The sequence below is a fragment of the Ovis aries genome, chromosome 3 (genome assembly GCF_016772045.2).
Source record: "Ovis aries strain OAR_USU_Benz2616 breed Rambouillet chromosome 3, ARS-UI_Ramb_v3.0, whole genome shotgun sequence".
NCBI lineage: Eukaryota > Metazoa > Chordata > Mammalia > Artiodactyla > Bovidae > Ovis > Ovis aries.
The window spans coordinates 13,213,566-13,232,937 of record NC_056056.1 but is presented as its reverse complement, the minus strand read 5'-3'; the positions used below and the strand labels follow the sequence as shown (position 1 = coordinate 13,232,937).

Genomic DNA, 19,372 nt, shown 5'->3' with positions numbered 1-19,372 from the left:
TGGGCTTGCCTTTCTTTGGGATTGAAATATAAACTGCCTTTTTCTAGTCGTGCGGCCACTGGTGAGACTTCCAAATTTGCTAGCATATTGAATGCAGCTGTTTAACAGCAACATCTTTTAGGATATATTTACATAAACAGGATTTATTTTGCATGATATCTTAGAGCTTTTTCCAAATTTATTGCAATAATATTTGCAATATCAGTGCATATATTTGCTTATCAGTGCATAAAATATATATAACATCAATATATTAATCTTCTCAAATTTTTAGTTGCTCTCTTGTTTTATTAACTGAATGATTCTTTAACAAAGAATCTTTGAAACTTCAATAAGGTAAAATTTTGTTAAATATTACAGTGCAATCTGAAATCTTCTCCTGTGTCAGTTGTCTGATCAAGGTTACTTTATTATCTGCAAAGCATCCATTTTAACTGGCTGTATTGTCTTAGTTCCCCCGTGCCTGTGGCTTGCTCCTTTGAAGAGAAAACAACCGAACTTTGAAAATGTCCATGAAAATACTTGAAGAATGGAAGCCTAGGTTGAACTCCATGGAAAGGGAGGCAATAAAGCCAGACTGTTTTCATTCACCTAAGGAATCATCTAAGTCAGAGCTTATGGAATGAAATAAATGAATAATAAAGGAAAGTTGCATCATATTTTATACATGTATGAAATATCAAAGTCCTTCAAAATATTGTGATTTCCAACTTTACACCTCAAACAGACTAGAGTTGTGACATTACCACAGCCTTCCATGTCACTCCAGCTGCTGGTTACATATGAATTAGTTTAATTAGTGCTTATGTATAATATTGGTAAACATACTACATTTTGCATAGTGCAGGCATACACACACACAAAAGGGCAAGATGGAAAAAAGGGGTAAAAACCTGATGCTCAAAAAGAGACATATCTATGTTGATAAGAGAGATCAGATGAATAGTACAAACTAATCTGAAAAAGCCCAATAAAGAGGGAAAAGTAAAGAAACAATCGTTGTCCAAATCTATTTGCAATAAGTGAGTTTTCCAAGGTAGCAGCATTACGAAGTTGGTCAATAAAGAACAAAAATCAATGATACTTTATATCCTAACAGTGAGCACTGAGAATTGAACATTTTAATATACTATTTATAACAGTTTAAAAAGCAAAATATACATATGGATGAATTTACCAAAATACCAGTACATTAAAAACTACAAACTCATTCATGGTAAATTTAAAGAGGATGAAAATGAATAGAGATACACTTTGCACATAGACTGGATAGCTCAATATTGTTATGGAGCCAAGTCTCTCCTCCAGTTGATCTACAGGGTCAGTGCAATCAAAGGCAACATATCAGTAGCCTACTTGTAGAAGGCGATTCTTAATATTATATGGAAGTCAAAGGGAAGACAAAAGTCTTAAAATGAAAAGCAAAATGCCATAATTTATCAAATTTAAAAAACTTTTTATAATCCATCAAAAGGAAAATAAAAATAATTGCATGAGAATGGGAATATAGATCAATAGAACAGCAAATAATTTTTAAATAGATCAATACAAATAAGGTCAATTAATAGTTTACAGTGGACCAAGGCAATGTAATGTGGCAAGCATAGTGTTTCAATAAATGGTACCAGCATGGTTCAGTATCAATATGGCTTAAGTGAACATGGATTCTTGAGCCGCCTGACATGCAAAGCATAACTCAAAATGGGTCAAATGTGTAAGAACTATAGCTATAAGACTATTTTGAAGAAAAGATTGGACAAAATCTTGGTAAAAGTGAGGTAGGTTGCTGGGGTCCAGCCCCGGTGGATCCAGGGAATTTGAAGGTGGGGACAGCGTTGGCGTCTTTGGAAAAATACATATTTAATTACAGATATAGAGAGAGATTAGAAAAGGATAGTGTAGTAGGAGATAGTGTAGAAAAAGAGGCTGAATAACTTGGTCTACATGGAATAGCATCCATGCTCCAGATGGGAATTCAGCCAGAAAAACGAGGAGCAAGAAAGAACAACATGGGGGAATCAGTCTTTCTGGAAACTGATCCGATTTCTTTATTTTTAGGTTTGCTTATATACCTTTTGTTACACATAGGGATGAATACAGAGTCACGCGGGGGTCAGCAGTCCTGACCTTTATCAAAATCAGGTGCTTCACATAAAAAGGTCTTAGGGATTTTATGATCCTTTCTTTCTGATAACCGAAAACTTATTTTTTCCAAGGGTGTTTTTTCTTAAACCAGGCACCACCCTCCAAATAAAGTTACATTCCTATAGGGTGAGGGTGTAGTGAGCTACAATCAAGAAAGGAATTTATTTAACCCAAGGTTAACATGATTAATCTTAAAGGTTAATACTTATTTCTCCTATATACTTAAAGGTTAATGCTTATTTCTCCTATATGCTAGTTATATTCATTATAAGGGCAGGGAATATGGAGATTGAGCAGCAAACATCAGCCCAACAAATGAAAATCCTTTCACCAATGTTCCCCTTAAGATCTATTTAGTCTTAAGATAGTGATAAAGTTACATTTTTACATAGCAAGGACACAGTGATTTATAACAAATTACAGTGATCTATTACAAAAGAGAAAATTCATTAACTCAAAAGTCTAGTATTGCTAACCTTAAAAACTACTATATTTCCTTTTCTATGTTCCAAATACATTGATTAATATATTCCCAGGTGCCTAAGGATATGGAGGCCTGGCGGCAATCATTGACTCAACAAGAAGAAAAAGCCCTATGCTAATTAAGACTCTCAAAATACTCCAAAACTCTCTGTGCTGTTTATGGTTAAGAGGTAGTAAACAATCACGTGCGTAGTGGCAGGAGTATGGATAATCCTGTCACACAAGCTAGTCTGTCAGCAGAGAGGTTTGACCTGAAACATCCTTGTCCCACCCAGGGGAGGGAATTAGCAGCAATTATTGACACAACAAATGAAAAAACTCTTCACCAATATAATTCCTAACCAACCCACTGTACTAATAATTTCTAACTCCCCCAAAGAATTTGCCTTTAGTAAGTCTAAAACATCTCGTGCCTCTTAGGTTGGGAAGCTGTAAACAATCACAAGTGGCTGGACGAACCTATACAGTTGGGCTAGATAACCTTCAGAGGAGTCTGTAAGCTGAAACACTCTAGTCATGCCCAAGAATTTTAATTGCCTTGGAGCTGCACGTTTATTCCTTCTCCTAGAGAAACGGTTATGGGGGAGAGCCCCCTGTAAAGTCACAGGTGTAGGTGAGAGCATAAAACAGACTCTGGTTTTGGGGTTAGATGCTCGGAAACAGGGGGTTTCCTGAGGCTTGATCACGCCTTTGCGTATGCCAAGCCTCCTTCCTCATGACATTTGCCATGGGCGGAGTTCCTCACACTGGCCCCCCAGCAGTAGATAATATTTTCTTAAATAGGACACAAAAGTCATGAACACTAAAAGGAAAAGATAGAATCTTGATTTCATAAAAATAAAATGCATTTGCTCCTCCAAAGAACTTTTTTAAATAAGTTGTTGGACTATAGTTGCTTAACAACATTTCATTATTTTCTGATCTCAGTAAAATGAATTTGCCATACGTCAAGGCTATGGTTTTTCCAGTGGTCATGTATGGATGTGAGAGCTGGACTGTGAAGAAAGCTGAGTGCTGAAGGATTGATGCTTTTGAACAGTGGTGTTGGAGAAGACTCTTGAGAGTCCCTTGGACTGCAAGGAGATCCAACCAGTCCATCCTAAAGAAGATCAGTCCTAGGTGTTCATTGGAAGGACTGATGGTAAAGCTGAAACTCCAATACTTTGGCCATCCGATGTGAAGAACTGACTCATTGGAAAAGACCCTGATGCTGGGAGGGATTGGGGGCAGGAGGAGAAGGGGACAACAGAGGATGAGATGGCTGGATGGCATCACCGACTCGAGTGACATGGGTTTGGGTAAACTCCCGAAGTTGGTGATGGACAGGGAGGCCTGGCATGTTGCAGTTCACAGGGTCGCAAAGAGTCAGATACGACTGAGCGACTGAACTGAACTGAACTGAGACATATGTATGCCCCTCTTTTTAAAATCTCCTTCCCATTTAGGTCACCACAGAGCTTTGAGTAGAGTTCGCTGTGCTATGCAGCATATTCTCATCTGTCATCTATTTTATGCACAGCAGGAGACGTCCACTGACAGAGGGATAGATACAGAAGGTGTGGCACCCATGTGCAGTGGAACACTACACAGCCACGAGCGAAACAAGACTGTGCACTGCGGGACGTGCACGGGTCTACGTGGTGTCCGGGTCGGACACACAGAGTGAAAAAAGTCAGAAGGTGTGGCACACGTGTGCAGTGGAACACTACACAGCCACGAGCGAAACAAGACTGTGCACTGCGGGACGTGCACGGGTCTACGTGGTGTCCGGGTCGGACACACAGAGTGAAAAAAGTCAGAAGGTGTGGCACACGTGTGCAGTGGAACACTACACAGCCACGAGCGAAACAAGACTGTGCACTGCGGGACGTGCACGGGTCTACGTGGTGTCTGGGTCAGACACACAGAGTGAAAAAAGTCAGAAAGAGAAAGCTAAATATTTCATGTTAATGTCTACGTACGGAATCTAGAAAAATGGTAGTGATGAACCGATTTGACAGGCAAGAATAGAGAGGCAGACATAGAGAATGCATTTCTGGACACAGTTGGAGGAGTAGTTGTTGTTACAGTTGCTAAGTCTTGTCTGACTGTTTGCAAGCCTGTGGACTGCAGCACACCATTCTCCCCTGTCCTTCACAGAGTTTGCTCAGGGGGAAGGAGAGGGTGGGAAAAACTAAGAGAGTACCATTGACATACATGCACTACCATGTGTAAATTAGATTGCTAATGAGAAACTGCTCCATAGCACAGGAAACTCAGTGTGGTACTCTGTGATGACCTAGAGGGCTGCAAAGCATGGGGAGGGTTGGAGGGAGGATGAAGAGAGAGAGAATATATATGTACTTAGAGCTTATTCATGTTGCTGTATAGCAAAAACCAACAAAATATTGTAAAGCAATTATCCTCCAATGAAAAATAAATGAATAATTAAATACATTTTAAAATAGAAATAAATTTCCAGGAAATAAGAGGAGAGACATAAGTACTAAGAGCTATATAAATTCTCAGCCTAATAGACAAGATCAAAAATCAAGAACCTAAACTCAAAATTCCAAATTTATGCTAATGAACTGTTAGGAAATAGACAATAATTGTAAAGGAATGCAATTCAACTATCAAACATTTACTGAGTATTTATCCCATGCTGGGATCAAATCTAGGGATGTAGGATCTGAGGTTTTGTGAACACACATGGCTGTTATAAAGATGAGCAAACATCATTGAGACAAGACTTTTGCCCTGTGCAAGAGTCTCTCCAGGGCCCCCTTCATGTCCCTGTTCCTGAGGCTATAAATGAAGGGGTTCAGCAGTGGAGTGACCACTGTGTACATCACAGAGGCGACGGTGCTCTTGTCCCTGGAGGTGCTGGATGAGGGGAAAAAATACAGTCCAATAATTGTTCCATAATACAGAGACACCACAGAGAGGTGGGAGCCACATGTGGACAATGCTTTGCAGATCCCCTTGGTGGAGGGGACCTTCAGGATGGTGGCCCCGATACGTCCATAAGAGATCAGGATGCTTACTAGTGGGAGGACGATGCAGGTCACTCCTACTGTGAAAATGGCCAGCTCATTGAGGGATGTGTCTGAGCAGGAGAGCTTCAACAGGGCATCAAGATCACAGAAGAAATGGGGGATGCTGTGGTCAGCACAAAAGGACAGCCAGGTCAGGAGGAGGGTGTGACACAGGGCATTGGCACAGGAGAGAATCCAGGACACAGTTACTAGAAAGGTGCACAGCCCCTGTCCCATGACGGTGCTGTAGTGGAGAGGATGGGAGATGGCCACATACCGATCATAGGCCATCGAGGTGAGCAGGAAATCATCCAGATCAGTCAAAAAGAGGAAGAAATACATCTGTGTTATGCACCCTGCATAGGGGATGGATTGATCCAGAGTGTGCATGTTTATCAGCATTTTAGGGATGGTGACAGATGAAAAGGAGACGTCAGTGAGGGCCAAGTGGCTGAGGAAGAAGTACATGGGGTGTGGAGGTGAGCGTCCAGCCTGATGAGCAGGATGATGAGCAGGTTGCCCAGAACCGTGGTCAGGTACATGCCCAGGAACAGGGCGAAGAACATGCCCTGCTGCTCTGGCCAGATGGGGAGTCCCAGGAGGAGGAATTCAGACACGCTGCTATTTTCCTGCCTCTTCATGCTCCTCTCCTGTCTGCTGTGAACAAAAGGATAGTAAAGTAGCACATTTTCACTACAGAGGCAGAAAATAATGAGTCCTTTCTGCTGGTGAATGTCAGTGTCTGCCTGCATTGCCATGTCCCTGCAAAACCCTTAAATGTATGGCGTTACCATGTAAAACAGGGAATTTACCAACCAAGAAGAGGTTTGATACAGAACAGAAACTGGCTCAGTGGCACTTTTCCATCATCTAGGAGAGGGGCCATCTCTAAGTCATAATTTGCAGCTGTGTCTTTTCAACAAAGAGAAAATGTCACAGCATCTTAGTAGAGGGATAGATAGTAAGTTAAAATCTCCCTCATTTCTATTCTGTTTCTGTACATTTAAGAACAATCCTATGGTTTGACTTTCAGATTGTGACATAATGATTTTTCTGAAATCTGACTTTAAAATCCTTTCCTAAGTAAAGTATAGGGAGGAAGTTTCAACAACAAATTCTCACAGGGAAGTGGATCAAAAATACATTGCCAAAGTTTCAATTATGTATAAAGGCTGAAGAGAAAAGAATCATATCTCTTGATTGAACTCAGAGGGTCGTATATCTCAGCCTTGCAATATCACTGCTTTACAAAGTAAAAATATTACTGTCAGTCACATATTTTTTACTAGTACTCATATTTATCATTATCTAATCTTCTCTTGATCCAACAAACTCTCCTGACCTCATGAATAGGCACACCCATAATAAAAAGAGCTGTCGTCAAGAGTCAAAGTGATAAGCCATGATATGCCTTCTCCCCTTGTCTTTAGGTACTAGCATGAGAACTGACATAAATAAGACCACTTGTGCACATACATACATACACACACACACACAAATACACACCTGCTATAGGGAAAGGAAACCAGCTATGCTCTGAACTTTATGCTAATGTGATTTGGCTGCTGAGAGTAAGGACAGGTTTCTCAGTTTCTCCGTAGGACACCTGGAGACCATATGTAGCCAATTCTGTGGTCCTGAACCTCTTACCAGCATCAGAGAGAAAAAATCCATGAGCCTTGGAGTTTGTCTCCAAGGAGTTCATCTCCAAGTTCAGAATGGAGTGTGAACACTATCATCTGCCCAACAGGGAGAAGACTCAAGGGAACAGACCCCAAACTCCTGGTTAGAGACATGCATTAAACAAAGATTAATTGCTCAGTTTTCTTCTTACTCTCTCCAAGACAGATGCCCTCGGGCAGTCGTTCCTAAACTTTGATGTACCACAGAATCCCCTAGGGAGCTTGTTAAAGTTGCAGATCCCAGCCCCACCTCCAGTGATGCTCTTTCTTGAACTCTGCAACCAGGGAATTCTGATGCATATGGTCCTAAGGGCAGATTTTGAGGAAACATTGTCCTTAGGAAGAACATCATGGTGATGCCCTGTGGATGTGAGCCCCCCAAAAGATGTAAAAGACCTTCTTACCCTTCCCTTAATGCTTCCCTGAATTAAGTCATAGCCTGGTATGTGAGCAGGGATTTATTTTCCAAGTGGAAATTCCCTTTTGACTTTCTGCTTTTAAAATTAATTCTTCTTTTTTTTTTAATTTTAGTTTTTTATTTTTTAAATTTTAAAATCTTTAATTCTTACATGCATTCCCAAACATGAACCCCCTCCCACCTCCTCCCCATGCACCAGCCCCAAGCATGCTGCATCCTGCGTCAGACATAGACTGGCGATTCAATTCACATGATAGTATACATGTTAGAATGTCATTCTAAAAGTCCATTATACACATCTGTGTCTCTTTCCTGTCTTGCATATATGTGTTAGTATACTGTATTGGTGTTTTTCTCTGACGGCTGAGTAATACTCCATTGTGTATATGTACCACAGCTTTCTTATCCATTCATCTGCTGATGGACATCTAGGTTGTTTCCATGTCCTGGCTATTATAAACAGTGCTGCGATGAACATTGGGGTACATGTGTCTCTTTCAATTCCTATTTTGCAATGGTTCTCCATAGTGGCTGTACTAGTTTGCATTCCCACCAACAGTGTAGGAGGGTTCCCTTTTCTCCACACCCTCTCCAGCATTTATTGCTTGCAGATTTTGGATCGCAGCCATTCTGACTGGTGTGAAGTGGTACCTCATTGTGGTTTTGATTTGCATTTCTCTAATAATGAGTGATGTTGAGCATCTTTTCATGTGTTTGTTAGCCATCCGTATGTCTTCTTTGGAGAAATGTCTATTTAGTTCTTTGGCCCATTTTTTGATTGGGTCGTTTATTTTTCTGGAATTGAACTCAGACATAAATCACAGCAGGATCCTCTATGATCCACCTCCCAGAATTCTGGAAATAAAAGCAAAAATAAACAAATGGGATCTAATTAAAATTAAAAGCTTCTGCACAACAAAGGAAACCATAAGCAAGGTGAAAAGACAGCCTTCTGAATGGGAGAAAATAATAGCAAATGAAGCAACTGACAAACAACTAATCTCAAAAATATACAAGCAACTTATGCAGCTCAATTCCAGAAAAATAAACGACCCAATCAAAAAATGGGCCAAAGAACTAAATAGACATTTCTCCAAAGAAGACATACGGATGGCTAATTCTTCTTCATGATGGAAACCCAAATACAATAACATAGATATGAATGGAAACAAGTACATCAAAGAACTTCACCCTTCTGTTATACATTTATCCTTCTAAAGTGGATTTTATTCAAGAAATTTTATATTTACATAAATGGGATTTATTTTATATGGTATTTTATAGCTTTCTTTTCCTATAAGAATATATCACAATAATATTTGCATATCTACATCTATGCATATAAATATAAAGAATACATATAACATCAACATATCAATCTACTTAAAATTTAAAAATTTTAGCTGCACTCTTGCTGAATAGTTCTGATGAACCAACTCATTGCAAAGACACTGATGCTGGGAAAGATTGAGGGCAGGAAGTGAAACAGGTGACAGAGCATTAGATGGTTGGATGGCATCACCAACTCAATGGACATGAAAAGTGAAAGCCCTCAGTCATGTCCAACTCTTTGTGACCCCATGGACTATAGCCCGCCAGGTTCCTCTGTCCATGGAATTCTCCAGGCAAGAATACTAGAGTGGGTAGCCATTGCCTTCTCCAGGGGATCTTCCCAACCCAGGTATTGACCCAAGTGCCCTGCATTACAGGCGAATTTTTTACCATCTGAGCCACCAGGGAAGCACAAGAATACTGGAGTGGGTATCCTATCCCTTCTCCAGTGGATCTTCCTGACCTAGGAGTTGAACGGGTGTCTCCTGCATTGCAGGCAGATTCTTTACCAGCTGAGTTACCAGGGAAGAGTTTGAGCAACTGTAGGAGGTGGTGAAGGACAGGGAAACCTGACATGCTGCAGTCCATGGAGTCACAAAGAGTTGGACACAACTTAATGACTAAACAACAACAAAATTGTTGAATTAACTCAGTGATTCTTTAATAAAAAATCTTGAATTCTTTAATAAAGTTAAACCTTACTAAAGATTATACAATGCCTTGAAATCTTCTCTGTGTCAGTTGTCTGATCACGGTTACTTTCACATCTCCAAAGCTTCCAGTTTTACAGGCTCCATTATCATGATTCCCCCATGCCCGTGAGGAACTTCATGCTCCTTTGAAAACAGAAGAACCTAACTTTGAAATGTCCAGGAAAAATACATGAAGAATGGAAGGTTAAATTGAGCTCTGTGAAAAGAGAGGTAATAAAGCCAGACTGTCTTCATTCACCTAAGGGATTGCTTAAGTCAGAGCTTATAGAATGAAATAAATAAACAGTGAAGTAATTTGCTATTGTAATATTCTATACCTGTATCAAATATCAAACTCCTTCCAACATTTTGATTTCCTTCGTTACACCCAAACAGACTAGAGCTGGGGACATACCACAGACTTAAATGTCACTCCAGATGCTGGTTACATATTGTTTAGTCTTACGTTTATGTATAAAGTTGGTAAAGATCTTACATTTTGCATAGCACCAGCACACACACAAAATGACACCATAGAAGGACTGGGATAAAAACCAATGCTAAAAGAGACATATACCTAATAAGATAATAATAGAGATAAAATGAACAAGTAAGAAATAAACTTATCTTTAAAAAGGCAGAAAAAGAGGGAAAAGAAAACAAAAAAGAATCTCCCTCCAAATCGGTTTGCATTAAGTGATTTTGCAAGGTAGCAGGATTACAAAGCTGATGAACAAAATCCAAAAATCAATGGTACTTTATATCCTAGCATGGAGAATTGAAAAGTTTTAATATACTATTTATAACAGTATAAAAACTGAAAAATACATATGGATGAATTTACCAAAATACCTGCAATACTAGTACATTAAAAAGCACAAAATATTTATGGTGAAATAAAGAGGATGAAAATAGAGATATACCTTGCACACAGACTGGATAATTCAATATTATCATAGAGCTGGTTCTCTCCCCCATTTGACCTACAAGGTCAACGCCATCAAAGCTAAAAACATTAGCAGCCTACTTTTTGAAGATACCTCTTAATTTTACACAGACATGAAAGGGAAACCATAATAATTTAAAATGAGAAAAAAACTGCCAGACTTACTTTACCTAATTTCAAAACTTTTATAATCCGTAGCAAAGAAAATAATAATATTGGCATGAGAATAGGAATATAGATCAATAGAACAGTGAATAATTTTGAAATCAGTCAATACACACAAGGTCAATTAATAGTTTATGAATGCACCAAGGCAATTTAACGTGGCAAGGATATTGTTTCAGAAAATGATGTCAGCATGACTCAGTATCAATATGTCTTAAGTGAACATGGACTTTTGGCTGCACTACATGCAAAACATAACTTGAAACAGAGCAATTGTGTAAAACCTATAAGTATAAAACCATGGTGTAGGCAACATTTCCTTAGATAAGCCACAGAAGTCACGAACTCTTAAAAAAACATAATCTTGACTTCGTAATAATAAAATGCATCTGCAATTCAAAAGAAACTCTTCTTTAAAAATTTTTATTGGAGTATAATTACAGTATTTATTAGTTCCCGCTCTTGAGGAAAGTGAATTAGCCATACGTATACAATTCTGTTGTTGTTCAGTTGATCAGTCATGTCCAACTCTTTGCGACCGGATGGACTGCAGCATGCTAGGCTTCCCTGTCCCTTCTCCCATCTCCCAGAGCTTGCTCAAACTCATGTCCACTGAGTCAATGATGCCATCCAACCATCTCATCCTCTGTTGTTCCATTCTCCTGCCTTCAATCTTTCCCAGCATCAAGGTCTTTTCCAATGAGTCAACTCTTCATATTAGGTGGCCAAAGTATTGGAGCTTCAGCATCAGTCCTTCCAGTGAGTACTCAGGATTGATTTCCTTTAGGATGGACTGGTTGGATCTCCTTGCAGTCCAAGGGACTCTCAAGAGTCTTCTTCAACACCACAGTTCAAAAGTGTCAATTCTTTGGCTCAGCTTTCTTTATGGTCCAACTCTCACATCCATGTATGACTACTGGAAAAACCATAGCTTTGGACGGATCTTTGTTGGCTAAGTAATGTCTCTGCTTTTTAATATGCTGTCTAGGCTGGTCATAGCTTTTCTTCCAAGGAGTAAGGGTCTTTTAATTTCCTGGCTGCAATCACCACCTGCAGTGATTTTTGAGCCCAAGAAAATAAAGTCTGTTTTGGTTTCCACTGTTTTCTCATCTGTTTGCCATGTAGTGGTGGGACCGAATTCCATGATCTTAGTTTTTTGCATGTTGAATTTTAAGTCAACTTTTTCACTTTCCTTTTTCACCTTCATCAAGAGGCTCCTTAGTTCCTCTTGGTTTTCTACCATAAGGGTGGTGTCATCTGCATATCTGAGGTTATTGATATTCCTCTTGGCAATGTTGATTCCAGCTTGTGCTTCATCCATACTGGCATTTCTCATGATGTCCTCTGCATAGAAGTTAAATAAGCAGGGTGACAATAAACAGCCTTGAGGTACTCCTTTCCCAATTTGGAGCCAGTCCATTGTTCCATGTCCAGTTCTAAATGTTACCTCTTGACCTGCATTCAGGTTTCTCAGGAGGCAGGTCAGGTGGTCTGGTATTCCCATCTCTTGAAGACTTTTCCAAAGCTTGTTGTGATCCACACAGTCAAAGGCCTTAGTGCAGTCAAAGAAACAGAAAAGAAAGTAGAAAGAAAGTGAAGTCGCTCAGACATGTACAACTCTATGAGACCCTGTGGACTGTAGCCTGTCAAGTTCCTATGTCCATGGGATTCTCCAAGCAAGACTATTGGAGTGGGTTGCCATTTCCTTTTCCAGGGGATCTTCCTGACCCAGGGATCAGACCCGGGTCTTCCACATTGCAGGCAGATGCTTTACTCTCTGAGCCACCAGGGAATGAAGCAGAGGTAGATATTTTTCTGGAATTCTCTTGCTTTTTCTATGATTGAACAGATGTTGGCAATGTGATCTCTGGTTCCTCTGCAGTTTCTAAATCCAGTTTGAACATTTTTAAGTTCTTGGTTCACATACTGTTGAACCAGTCTAGCTTGGAGAATCTTGAGAATTACTTTGCTAGCATGTGAAATGGTTGCAACTGTGCAGTTGTTTGAAAATTCTTTGACATTGCCCTTCTTTGGACCTGGAATGAAAACGGACATTTTCCATTTCTATGGCCATTGCTGAGTTTTCCAAATTTGCTGGTATATGGAGCTCAGCACTTGAACAGCGTCATCTTTTAGGATTTGAAATAACTCAGCTGGAATTCCATCACTTCCACTAGCTTTGTTTGTAGTGATGCTTCCTAAGGCCCACTTGACTTTGCACTCCAAGATGTCTGGCTCTAGGTAAGTGACCACACCATCATGGTTATCTGGGTTATTCAGATTTTTTTGTATAGTTCTCTTGTGTATTCTTGTCATCTCTTCTGAATATCTTCTTCTTCAGTTAAGTCCATACCATTTGTGTTCTTTATTGTGCCCATCTTGGCGTGACATGTTCCATTGGTATTTCTAATTTTCTTGAAGAGATCTCTAGTCTTTCCCATTCTGTAGTTTTCCTCTATTTCTTTGCATTGTTTACTTAGGAAGGCTTTCTTATCTCTCAGTGCTCTTCTATTTAATATATGGTAGTATTTAACACATACTTGGAGAAGGCAATGGCAACCCACTCCAGGACTCTTGCCTGGAAAATCCCATGGGCGGAGGAGCCTGGTAGGCTGCAGTCCATGGGGTCGTGAAGAGTCAGACACGACTGAGTGACTTCACTTTCACTTTCATGCATTGGAGAAGGAAATGGCAACCCACTCCAGGGTTCTTGCCTGGAGAGTCCCAGGGATGGTGGAGCCTGGTGGGCTGCCGTCTATGGGGTCGCACAGAGTCTGACATGACTGAAGCGACTTAGCAGCAGCAACACATTACTGATGCTGCTGCTGTTGCTGCTGCTGCTGCTAAGCCACTTCAGTTTTCTCTGACTGAACCCCTCTCCCTCCTCCCTCCCCATTTAAATATAATAGTTTAGCACAGGGAACTGTACAGCACAGAGAACTCTTCTCAACGCTCTGTGGTGGATTTCCTTTCCATTTAGGTCACCACAGAGCACTGAGAAGAGTTCCCTCTGCTGTACAGTAAGTTCTCATTATTTATCTTTATAATACATAGTACTAAATGCCTGGTTGCTTTTTTTTCTTTTTTTTTTTTTTGATCTCTGGTTCCTCTGCCTTTTCTAAACTCAGCTTGGACATCTGGAAGTTCTCAGTTCACGTATTGCTGAAACCTAGCATGCAAGATTTTGAGAATAATCTTACTAGCATGGGAGATGAGAACAAATGTTTGGTGGTTTGAAAGGAAAGGAGTTAGACAAGGTTGCTTACTGTCACCCTGTTTACATAACTTATGGGCTGAGCACATCATGAGAAATACCGGCTGGATGAGTTATATGCTAGAATCAAGATTGGCGGGAGAAACATCAACAATTTCAGATAGGAGGATGATACCACTCTAATGGCAGAAAGTGAAAAGGAACAAAAAGAACCTCTTGATGAAGGTGAAGGAGGAGGGTGAAAAACCAGATGAAATCTAAATATTAAAAAAAACTAAGATCAAGATTGCCTGGAGAAATATCAATAACCTCAGATATGCAGATGACATCACCCTTATGGCAGAAAGTGAAGAGGAACTAAAAAGCCTCTTGAAGAAAGTGGAAGAGGAGAGTGAAAAGTTGGCTTAAAGCTCGGTATTCAGAAAACTAAAATCATGGCATCTGGACCCATCACTTCATGGCAAATAGATGGGGAAACAGTGGAAACCATGCCAGACTTTATTTTGGGGGGGCTCCAAAATCACTGCAGATGGTAACTGCAGCCATGAAATTATAAGATGCTTGTTCCTTGGAAGAAAAGCTATGACCAACCTAGACAGCATATTCAAAAGCAGAGACATTACTTTGCCAACAAAGGTCCATCCAGTCAAAGCAATGGTTTTTCCAGTAGTTATGTATGGATATGAGGCTTCGACTATAAAGAAAGCTGAGCACCAAAGAAATGATGCTTTTGAACTGTTGTGTTGAAGAAGACTCTTGAGAGCCCCCTGGTCTGCAAGCAGATCCAATCAGTCCATCCTAAAAAAAATCAGTCCTGAATATTCACTGGAAGGACTGATGCTGAGGCTGAAACTCCAATACTTTGCCCACCTGATGCGAAGAACTGACTCATTGGAAAAGACCCTGTTGCTGGGAAAGATTGAATGTGCGAGGAGAAGGGGATGACAGAGGATGAGATGGTTGGGTGGCATCACTAACTCAATGGGCATGAGTTTGATTAAACTCTGGGAGTTGGTGATGGACAGGGAGGCCTGGCGTGCTATAGTACATGGGGTCACAAACAGTCAGACACAACTGAGTGACTGAACCAAACTGAACTGAAAGGGGAGGACAAAAATGATAAGATGAAAAGCAAAATGCCATAGCTAATTTACCTAATTTCAAAACTGTTTTATAATCCAAAGCAAGGAAAATAAAAATAATTACATAAGAATAGAAATATAAATCAATAGAACAGTGAATAATTTTGAAATACATCAATACATATAAGGTCAGTTAAGAGTTTACCAATGCACCAAGGCAATTTAACATGGCAAGGATAGTGTTTCAGTAAATGGTACCAGTGTGGTTCAGTATCAATATGTCTTAAGTGAACATGGATGCTTGTGCCACACCATGTGCAAAACACAACTCAAAGTGGATCAATAGTTTAAGATCTATAACTACAAAACTATCTTCAAGAAAAACTTGGATAAATCTTGGTAAATGTGGGGTAGGCAATATTTTCTTAAACAGGACACAAAAGTCATGAACACTAAAAGGAAAAGAGTAGACTTTTGATTTCATAAAAATAAAAAGCATTTGCTCTTCCAAAGAAACTTTTTTTAAAAAAAAGTTACTGGACTATAGTTGTATAACAGTGTTGTGTTATTTTCTCTTTTCAGAAAACTGAATCTGCCATATGTATACATATACACCCCCCTTTTTAAATTTCCTTCCCCTTTAGGCCACCACAGAGCTTTGAGTAGAGTTCCCTGTGCTATATAGTAGATTCTCATTAGTTATTTCTTTGATGCACAGTAGTAAATGTCCAATGACAGAGGAATAGATACAGAAGTGGTGGCATATAAATACAATGGAATATTATACAGCCACAAAACGTAACAAAAGTGAGCCATTGCTGGGACTTGGATGAGTCTACATATCGTCTGGGTCTGACATACAGAGTAAAGAGAAAAATAATACTGTTTGTTAATGTCTATATATGAAGTCTAGAAAAATGGTAATGATGAGCCGATTCGGCAGGCAAGAATAGAGAGGCAGACATAGAGAATGAATTTCTAGACACAGTTGGAGGTGGGGTGGTTGTTATTCAGTCACTAGGTCTTGTCTGACTTTTTGCAAGCCCATGGACTGCAGCATACCAGGCTACTCTGTCCTTCACAGAGTTTGCTAAGGGAGAAGGAGAGGGTGGAACAAACTGAGAGAGTACCATTGACATTTATACACTTCAGTTCAGCTCAGTTGCTCAGTTGTGTCTGACTCTTTGCAACCCCATGAATCACAGCATGCCAGGCCTCCCTGTCCATCACCAACTCCCAGAGTTCACCCAAACTCATGTGCATCGAGTTGGTGATGCCATCCAGCCAACTCATCCTCTGGCGTCCCATTCTCCTCCTGCCACCAACACCTCCAAGCATCAGGGTCTTTTCCAATGAGTCAACTCTTCACATGAGGGGCCAAGTATTGGAGTTTCAGCCTCAGCATCAGTCCTTCCAATGAACACTCAGGACTGGTCTCCTTTAGGATGGACTGGTTGGATCTCCTTGCATTCCAAGGAACTCTCAAGAGTCTTCTCCAGCAACACAGTTGAAAAGCATCAATTCTTTGGCACTCAGCTTTCTTCACAGCCCAACTCTCACATCCATACATGACCACTGGAAAAACCATAGCCTTGACTGACCTCAGTTCAGTTCAGTCGGTCAATCGTGTCCGACTCTTTGTGACCCCATGAATCACAGCACGCCAAGCCTCCCTGTCCATCACCAACTCCCAGAGTTCACTTAGACTCATGTCCATCAAGTCAGTGATGCCATCCAGCCAACTCATCCTCTGGCATCCCCTTCTCCTCCTGCCTCCAATCCCTCCCAGCATCAGAGTCTTTTCCAATGAGTCAACTCTTTGCATGAGGTGGCCAAAGTATTGGAGTTTCAGCTTTAGCATCATTCCTTCCAAAGAAATCCCAGGGCTGATCTGAATGGATTGGTTGGATCTCCTTGCAGTCCAAGGGACTCTCAAGAGTCTTCTCCAACACCACAGTTCAAAAGCATCAGTTCGGCGCCCAGCCTTCTTCACAGTCCAACTCTCACATCCATACATGACCACAGGAAAAACCATAGCCTTGACTAGATAGACCTTAGTCAGCAAAGTAATGTCTCCACTTTTGAATATGCTATCTAGGTTGGTCATAACTTTTCTTCCAAGGAGAGAGCGTCTTTTAATTTCATGGCTGCAATCACCATCTGCAGTGATTTTGGAGCCCCAAAAAATTAAGTCTGACACTGTTTCCACTGTTTCCCCATCTATTTCCCATGAAGTGATGGGACTGGATGCCATGATCTTCATTTTCTGAATGTTGAGCTTTAAGTCAAATTTTTCACTCTCCACCTTCACCTTCATCAAGAGACTTCTTAGTCCCTCTTCACTTTCTGCCATAAGGGTGGTGTCATCTGCATATCTGAGGTTATTGACTGACCTAGAGGGCTGCAAACCATGGGGAGGGTAGGGAGGGAGGATCAAGAGAGAGAATATATGTATACTTAGAGCTGAATCACATTGTTATATAGCAAAAACTAACAAAATAGTGTAAAGCAATTTTCAAATAAAAAGTAAGTAAAAAATTAAATACATTTTTAAAAAGAAATAAATTCCTAGGAAATAAGAGGAGAGATTAAGTACTACAAGCTATATAAATGCTCAGCATTATAGACAAGATCAAAAATCGAGAACATGAACTCAAAATTCATAATTTATGCTATGAACTGATGGGAAATAGACAATAATTGTAAAGGAATGCAATTCAACTATCAAACATTTACTGAGTATTTATTCCATGCTGGGATCAAATCGAGGGATGTAAGATCTGACGTTTTGTGAGCACTCATGGCTGTTATAAAGATGAGCAAACATCATTGAGACAAGACTTTTGCCCTGTGCAAGAGTCTCTCCAGGGCCCCCTTCATGTCCCTGTTCCTGAGGCTATAAATGAAGGGGTTCAGCAGTGGAGTGACCACTGTGTACATCACAGAGGCAACGGTGCTCTTGTCCCTGGAGGTGCTGGATGAGGGGAAAAAATACAGTCCAATAATTGTTCCATAATACAGAGACACCACAGAGAGGTGGGAGCCACATGTGGACAATGCTTTGCAGATCCCCTTGGTGGAGGGGACCTTCAGGATGGTGGCCCCAATGCATCCGTAAGAGATCAGGATGCATATTAATGGGAGGATGATGACGGCCACTCCTACTGTGAAAATGGCCAGCTCATTGAGGGATGTGTCTGAGCAGGAGAGCTTCAGCAGGGCATCAAGGTCACAGAAGAAATGGGGGATGCTGTGGTCAGCACAAAAGGACAGCCGGGTCAGGAGGAGGGTGTGACACAGGGCATTTGCACAGGAGAGAATCCAGGACACACTTACTAGGAAGGTGCACAGCCCCTGTCCCATGACGGTGCTGTAGTGGAGAGGGTGGCAAATGGCCACATACCGATCATAGGCCATCGAAGTGAGCAGGAAATCATCCAGACCAGTAAAAAAGAGGAAGAAAAACATCTGTGTTATGCATCCTGCATAGGGGATGGATTGATCCAGAGTCTGCATGTTTATCAGCATTTTAGGGACAGTGACAGATGAAAAGGAGACGTCAGTGAGGGCCAAGTGGCTGAGGAAGAAGTACATGGGGGTGTGGAGGCGATGGTCCAGCCTGATAAGCAGGATGATGAGGAGGTTGCCCAGAACTGTGGTCAGGTACACGCCCAGGAACAGGGCGCAGAATACGCCCTGCTGCTCTGGCCAGATGGGGAGCCCCAGGAGGAGGAACTCGGACATGCTGCTCTGGTTTTCCCTCTTCATGCTCTTCTCCTGTCCGCTGGGAATGAAAGGACAGTGAAAGAAGCACATTTTGATTGCAGCAGACATATATAAGTGAGTCCTTTCTCTTGGTGAATATGTTAGTGTCTGTCTGTATTGCCCTGCAAAAACCCCTAAGATGAATGGTATTACCATGTATAGTGAGGGAATTACCAACCAAGAATTGAGTTTGATACGGAAGAGAAACTGGCTCAGTGGCATTTTTCCATCACCTCAGTAAAAAGAAAGTATCACACTTTCTTAGCAGAGAAATAGTAAGTTAAAGACCCCCCTAATTTCTCTTCTGTTTCTGGACATACAATCATAAGGTTTGATCTTCAGGTTGTGACATATTGACCTACGGAAATCTGACTTCAAAGTCCTTTCATATGTAAAGTATAAGGATTGTTCAACAATGAATTCTCAAAGTA

General features: G+C 40.7%; 1 pseudogene; it reads right to left on the bottom strand.

The window, feature by feature from the left end:
* Positions 1-5,345: 5,345 nt before the first annotated feature.
* LOC114113881 (olfactory receptor 1J4-like) lies at positions 5,346-18,944 on the bottom strand (annotated as a pseudogene).
* Between the last annotated feature and the right edge of the window lie 428 nt (positions 18,945-19,372).